This window comes from Cynara cardunculus (genome assembly GCF_001531365.2).
Source record: "Cynara cardunculus var. scolymus isolate 2C chromosome LG 15, CcrdV1, whole genome shotgun sequence".
In the NCBI taxonomy this organism is placed as follows: Eukaryota; Viridiplantae; Streptophyta; class Magnoliopsida; order Asterales; family Asteraceae; genus Cynara; species Cynara cardunculus.
The window spans coordinates 10726282-10734524 of NC_037542.1; positions in this window are offsets into that span (position 1 = coordinate 10726282).

The following is an 8243-nucleotide window of genomic DNA, read 5'->3' on the forward strand; positions in this document are numbered from 1 at the left end:
CACAAAAATCTTGGTTAGTATTTGAATTAACCCATATATATATACATATATATATATATATATGTAGAGGTGGTTTATTATACAACCCCTTACATTCGTATAACCGATACAACTCAATCTCAACCGTCCAATTAAATTGATGAATATGTAATTTCATAGAATTTCATAAATATTTAAATCATAATAAATGGACTCTCATCATTTCCATAAATATTTCAATTTATTAGGTTGCATTGGTTGTACAAATGCGATGAGTTGTATTTGAAACAAACTCTATATATGTATGTGTATATATATATACACACACACACATCCTTTAATCAAAAATTTAATTCAAAATTACCATAATTATTAATTTCCTAGTTTATTCACTGATTTGTGGTTGATATTGAATCTCACAGTTATCACAAGTAACCAGTTCTCCCCTTAAATGACATATATATATATATAATATATATATATATATATATGTGTGTGTGTGTGTGTGTGCGCGCATGAGATATGTTCAAACAAAAACGTTAATTATTTAATAAAACAAGAAAATGTCGTTAATGTACAAAATCATATATGATCCACGTACAAAATCATATATGATTCAACGCGACTTTGTCCTGCGACTTAAGTCGCGGCAAAGTCGTTTGCTTCCATTTTTTGACGTTAATGTAAAATCACATGTGATTTTGTACATCAACAACATTTTCCTTGTTTTCTTATATAATTATTGTTTTTGTTTGAACCATGTAATTTTATACATTAACAACATTTTTCTTTTTTTCTTATATGATTATTATTCTTTTTTGAACCTTCATCATATATATACATATATATATATACACATAAATATATATATATACATATACATATATATATATATACATATACATATATATATATATATATATATATAATATCTACATATTTACACATATCATCTTCATACCTAGTGCACTTTCTCTTCCTGTAACAAAAAAATAAATCATAGCTTCATCAACTCCTCCAATAACAGAAAACACACATACATATGTGACACACAAACACATACAAACAACTTCACCGCAACCTCCACCTATCGCCACCTCCAACCAGAACCGGTCCTAAGATTTTTGATGTACTGAACGAAAACTGAGAAGTGCCCTGGTTTAAATAAAAACAAATTATTATTATTATTTGTAATAATGTTGAAATGATGTTACCGAGCATCAAATCCACTAATGATGTGTGCTTCACTAGGGTTAAGACAAAAACCTAGATTTAGCATACAATAAAACCCGACAGTTGATGCTAAAAACAACAACATTCTATATTTATTCTTTGTAGAGTAACTTGACAATGATGTGCTCAAGTAGTGTTGAAGCCAATTTTCAAACATGTTTTAAAAGAGTCATTTTGTAGCAAATCAATACAATTTCTTAAAAAATAGAACATATTTAGAAGACACGCTCCAACTGTATTTAGAGAGAATATATTTTGCACTTGTGAGATTAAGCTAGTTGAGAGAATTTCTATACACACATTACTGTGTGTTCTTGTGTAATATCTTCAAGCTAATTGAAATATAGCCGACATGACTATTTCTTTAAAAGATCATTGAGTCTTTATCATTTCGTGTTAACCATTCTAGTTTATTGTTGTTGCTTCCGCTTACTTGTTAACTCAAGCAGTAATTAATCATTAGTGCTTCTGAGGGTCTGGGTTCCTACAAGGCTAACAACACCTAATCCGTGGGTTTGATGCCCTTAGACTTGTGCTGCACTATTTCGCACAATATTAGGGTTGGCCCTGCCTCCAACCCATTTCCGCTTCCCCTTTGTTGTTTTTGTGTTTGCCACGTTGTGTGTGTGCATTTCTCTTTTTGTAACAGTTTCTGTGTGTGTATATGTTTGCAAAGGTGTGTGTATGTGTGTTTTCACAAAAATGTGTGCGTGTGTGCTTTTGCAACAATATGTGCATGTGTGTAGGTTTTCTCAGTTAAGCTTAAACCTTAAGTTAGATCTCCATTCGTTTCAATCACTTTTCTCCTCTCTCTCTCTTTTATGGTTTTCTGTTTTGTGTGTAACGATTAGCCATTGTGACTTGGTCCTGCCAGAGAAGATAACCGGAAGGGGAGGATGAGATTTATCGAAGAAGATAACCGGTCTTATTGTTAAGTGAAGAAATTATATCATCTGGTTCAATCTGGGTTTGAGTATCGATCGAATTGCACAAGTCCTTGTTGTGCTCATATGTAATATATATACACACATTGTATTTATATTATATATAATATATAAATAATTTGATTTGATTTTTTATTTAATTTATTAAAGAAAATTAGTTAATGTGTAAAAAAAATATTAAAATACCACTCACTCTAACGGAGATGATTAACAGAGTTAATGACAAGGGAACAATTTCAGAGCAAAATGAGAACCACAAGAATGCTTTCTAAACTTATCAAAGTTCAGGTACCACTAGCAGACTTTTCACTAAACATCAAGGATCAAAATTAGAGTTTACTCTTCATTTTCGTGATTAGAATTTAGAAATTTAAAATCTTTTAAATAAATAATCGACAAAAACAATATAAACTCGACGATTGGCGTTGATGTATGTACATTTGTAAACAAATTTTTATAAAAAATACACACACATGCATATGGACGAAGAATTGTGTGAGCATTAGGGTTAAGGTAAGATGTGTAATAAGGGATATGGACCTTTGCTCACTTTTAATCTCATTTCCACCAAAGAATTATGTTTTAGAAGGGAATTGTTATAATGCATCTCATTAGTGTTTTGTGGGTTTTATAACAAACACATCTTCTAGCTTTATGTGACTCGAAGGGGCTATACCTTCATTTATCGTGTTCTATGAAATGTCAAAGTCAACCCACATGGCTAGCCGAACTGATAAAGCCTTGAATTTGCTTTTCTATGGTATTGTAATTCTTTGAATTTTATCAGCCATTGACGATTTATTTTATTGTTAATTAAAGGGTCTCACAAAAATAATCAAAAGTGTACACAAGAATTTTTATTTGATACATTGTCTACTAACTTCAAGTTTTTGACCAACACATAATCAACAACTTCTAGACTAATAGAAAACTATTTGACATAAACTCTTCTACACAAACAAACTAAAATATTTTTAAATTCCTTTTCTTAATTAACTGTTGTCTAACGACATAGAAAAAAATGAGCTATTGGGACCATGCTTAATTAGCTGACTCAAATAACTGTTTTGTTCATCCAAATTGGTCTTCTAGCCATTCTTTTCACGGGTTAACCCAAATACCAAAACATCCGCAAACTAGGTCCGTAAATTACAGACCTGGTTAAACAACAATTTTCTTTTACAAAATCTGCCCATATCCGTAATGACACATTCTTTTTCTCTTTTAGCTTATGTTCATTTGTCAGCACCCGATACCCTATTCTTCTTCTACTACTTGTTCAATGATAAATTGCAAAAAAAAAAAAAAAACTAATTTCCTAAGAGTGGCACGTCTGCAATATTGCAAATGTGGGCCGATTCTTTTAGCTAGGTCCGCAAGTTACGGATCTGGATATTACGGATGTAGTGACATTTGGGTCAACTTGAGGAAAAAAATGTCTAGAATACCAATTTGAATAGATAAAATGACTATTTGAGAAGGCCTGTTCATGATATTTTATAGGCTCTGGACAAGATATAAAAATGGGCCCTTGATAAATACACAAAATATTTCATATATTGTTTTTATCATAAAAAATAAAAATGAATTAAAAAAATACTAATAATTCATGTAAAATCGTTAGTCTAAGGAGCTGTTTGTTTGGCTCTTAATGGTGACATTAAGAGCCAACCTCTGAATCGGTCAGAGGTGAAATGTGTTTGGCAAAAAAAAACAGACTTCTTAATCGTTACACAGACCTCTTAACCATTTTGAGGGTGGGGGGCTACTCAACCATTCAGAGTACCATTTCTTCCATGAATACCCTTCCCATCGTCTCCCCAAGTCGTCTCCCCAAGTTATCGCCTCCCCCATCTTCTCCGGCGCCGGTGTCGTCGGTCGCCCTTTCCACAGCCCCTTCGTCTCCCCAAGTCGTCGCCTCGTCGGTTCCCGTCCTCCATCTTCGTCGTCGGTCTCGCTTCTGTCAGTTAAGCCCCTTCGTCCTTCGGTCTCGTTGGTTCCCTTTTGTTTTGTCGCCGGTCGTTAGTCGGTTTAAGTCGCCGGTCTTCACAGAGGGAACGATGGAGGGATCGATTCTTCACAGAGGGAACGATGGAGGGATCGATTGAGGGAACGATGGAGGGATCGATTGAGGGAACGATTGAGGGGCAACGATTGAGAGGATCGATTGAGAGGCAACGATGGAGGGATCGATTGAGAGGCAACGATTGAGGGATCGATTCTTCACAGAGGGAACTTTGAGGGAGCCCTAACGGTTAAAATGGAATAATGGGTTTTTGTTAGAGAGGGTTAAAATGGTAATTTATTATCATTCAGAGAACAGTTACCAAACAACATTATTTCATTCAGCACTTAACCATTCTGACCCTCTCAACCATTATGACCTCTTAACTATTCTGCACTAAATCATTCAGCAACTGCCAAACAGCCCCTAAGTATTCTAGACGCAAAATCAATCAATAACTACTTCTAAATTAATATTATCTACAATATCATTTTAAATAGCATCGTAAATCCGTTCCATAGCCAAACACATTCTATAAATACACATTTAGTATAGATTGACATCATTTACGGTCACAATATTGAGTATTCAAAGTAATACTTTATATAAATCATTTGGGCTTCTATGTCATATCATGTTAATGTTTTCATTAACATTTTGAACTTTTAGGGTTAAAACAAACTTTTTAGAAACCATAAATCTAAGAATCAAAAGTCCATCTTTGTTATACTTTGAAAACTTATTCTTGTTTTAGAGATAAAAGAGTACTTAAAATTCATACACTTAATATTAGGTAATAAGGAGTCAATAATGTAAGAAAAAATAAAGGTAGTTTTGAAATTTTAAATATAGATATAAGTTGGATCGTCACATATGGTTGATAATTTTTTTTCAAGATATAGAAGTTTTCTTAGTTAATAACAATAAATCTACTATATTATAATACAAAAATATTATGCATGCCGATGAGATAATAACAAGAGTCAATAAGATATGAATGATGGAGAATATATCAATATTTTCTAGGCAAAGTAGTATTAGATAAAAAAAACCTTAAAAATACAATGCAACTAATTAATATATGTTTAGGTCTTTGATACATGGGCGGACCTACAGTGGTGCCAATGATGGCACATGCCACCGTATTATTTATCCGTTAAAGGGTAAAAAAAATTTAGGTTCGTGAAATATGGAATTGTATTAATTTGTTGTATGTATTTTGAAAACTACAAAGTGAACAAGTTTTATTTGGTAGAGTTGGTTTGCAATAGAGGTGACAAAAAATGACCCAACCTGCTAACTCAACCTAATCCAGAATTAGCAGGTTGGTTGAGATTTTCAATCCATTTAAATAAATGAGTCAACCCGTCTAACCCATTTAAATAAATGGGTTGAGTTTGGTTGAATTTTTCGACCTGTTTTCAACTTGTTTCCAACCCATTAAAATGTTATATACTTTTATTTTAGTCTTCATATTATGTCTAGTATTTTGACTTTTAATTTTGTTTTATTCTTAATTAAAAATCCTACCGTCGTGAGATGAAAGTCCAAATTCCAATCGCCTCCATTACTTTAATCATCATGAAACTCCAAGAAAACACTTTAGTCCATTACTCCATTATCGCCTCCAAAGTCCAATCCAACTCTTCAAGTATGTTGTCCGCCTCTCGCTCTCTCGATCCCTGGATCTCGGCTCTCTCTCCGTCCAACATTTGTCTAATTGTTTCCTTCTCGGTTTTCTCTCTGTCCAGGCGTCCAACATTAGTGACTCAACAGTTTTCTGCTTCACTTATGATGGTATATACATTTACTATTTTTTTCTTTTATACTTTTTCTGATTTTTGCTATTTATCTAATATTTTTTTAATCAGGACTTCGATACCTTTTCAAATAAAGTGACTTCTCAAGCGGTAAAATCTGAACTTGAATGTTATTTAGAGAAGAAGCTCATGCCTCGTGTGAACAATCTAAACATTTTGCACTATTGGAGAACTCATGAGATTAGGTATCCAACTCTTGTTCGGATAGCTAGGGACATTTTAGTTTTCTCAATCTCAACAATGACATCTGAATTTGCTTTTAGCATTGGCAGTAGGGTCCTTGATCCTTATAGAAGTTCATTGAAGTCTTTTACAGTTGAGACTATAATTTGTCTAAAAGATTGGATATATGGAGAAGGTTTGTTATAACTTATTCTTTGTATATTTCGTCTTATCGTATAAAGGCCATGTATTTGCTATAACTAAGTTAATAATTTAATTTATTCATGTAGCACAAATGAAATCGCATCTTGAGGCGCTATATAGAGCAATCATGACAGAGAAGATAGATGATCAAGAGGAAAATAATACCGAGAGTGAACGTGAGGTTGGTGAAAGTGAAAGTCCAGTTACTTAGAATTTAAAATTTTCCAATTTATTTTGAACTGAATTTGAGACTTTCTACACCAAAAATATTCTCTTAAATGAAGGTAACTTTTACTTGTTCAAATAACAATCAAGGTGAAGCAGGGTCTATGGATATACCATGAAGTTACAAAGGTTGTACCCGTGAACCAACCCGAGATGGATGTTTGTTATCCCAACCATTCATTTCTTTCCTTTTAATACAGAATAAAGTATACGAAGGAAAGCATATTTTACACAATATATTTGTTGTAGTTGTGTTTTATTCAAACTTTGAACAATTTATTTGTATTTGTGGTTGTCTTATGTTTTATTAAAAAAAATTTATATAATCTAGTCCTTTCTTTTATTTAAAAATTTAAAATTAAATGGGTCAACCCAGGTTCAACCCATTTATTTAACAGGTTGGGTTAAGAAAATCATAAACAGGTCAACCCGCTATCAACTCATTTAGGTAACAGGTTGGGTTCGGTTGAAAAATCTCAACCCATTTAATCAAAAGGGTTGGCTTGGGTTGATATTTTCAACCCAGTTTAATAAATGGGTTGAATCCGAACCCAACCCAACATGAACCATTGCCATCCCTAGTTTGCAAGACTTTTATTCCACCTCATACCGAAGTTCAAATCCTGTTAATGTCATTTTTTTAGTCAAATGGTGCCACAGTTAAATTTTTTTTTCTCTATATTTGTTTCATATAACCAAATGATGTTACCGTTTAAAAAAATTTCTGAGTCCATTCATGTTTTATGTAATGCTAATTTCTTTTTAGATCATATTAAATACTAAAAGAATCTCACTTTTATATATTATTTTTTTAAATTACTATTATATAGTATATAGTATATATGAAAAAATGGGACCACTTTTCTCTTATGGGCACTCGGCGCAGGGACAACCCTGTATTTGAGTCAATTTCCCGCTTAATTAACATTTTGGAATGCTTTTTTTTTCCTTAATGAATGATCAATGTTTGTTGATTACTAATCTTTCTCCAAAAAATGCAGCACCACCCATCGGAGAATCCCATAATACACGTCACACAACCATTATTAATCAGGAAAAGTCTAAAAAAAACAATGAATTTTAGTGTTTGGAATGATTAAGTCCTTAGATAATTTTTTGGAACAAATAAGTTCTTAGACATTCCAAAACATGTTAAATAACTCATTGGACAATTTTTTTGAAACAAATAAGTCTTTGGACAATTTTTTGAAACAAATAAGTCATTGGACATTCCAAAACATGTTAAATAATTCCTTGGACAATTTTTTGAAACAAATAAGTCATTGAACAATTTTTTGAAACAAATAAGTTATTGGACAATTTAAAACATGTTAAATAACTCATTGGACAATTTTTTGAAATAAATAAGTCCTTGAACAATTTAAAACATGTTAAATAACTCATTGGACAATTTTTGGAACAAATAAGTCATTGGACAATCCAAAACATGTTAAATAACTCCTTGGACTTTTCTAAAACCTGTTGGATATATTCTTATGACTTGTACAACTAGTTAAAGTATAAAATAGTGAAAAAAGTCCGAAAAAACCCCAATGAACATTCATATTTTAAACGATTAAATCCCTAAATATTTTTTGAACCAAAAAACATTTAGATTTATAAAATTAAACAAATATAACAAAAAAATACTTACATTTACAAAAAAAAAAT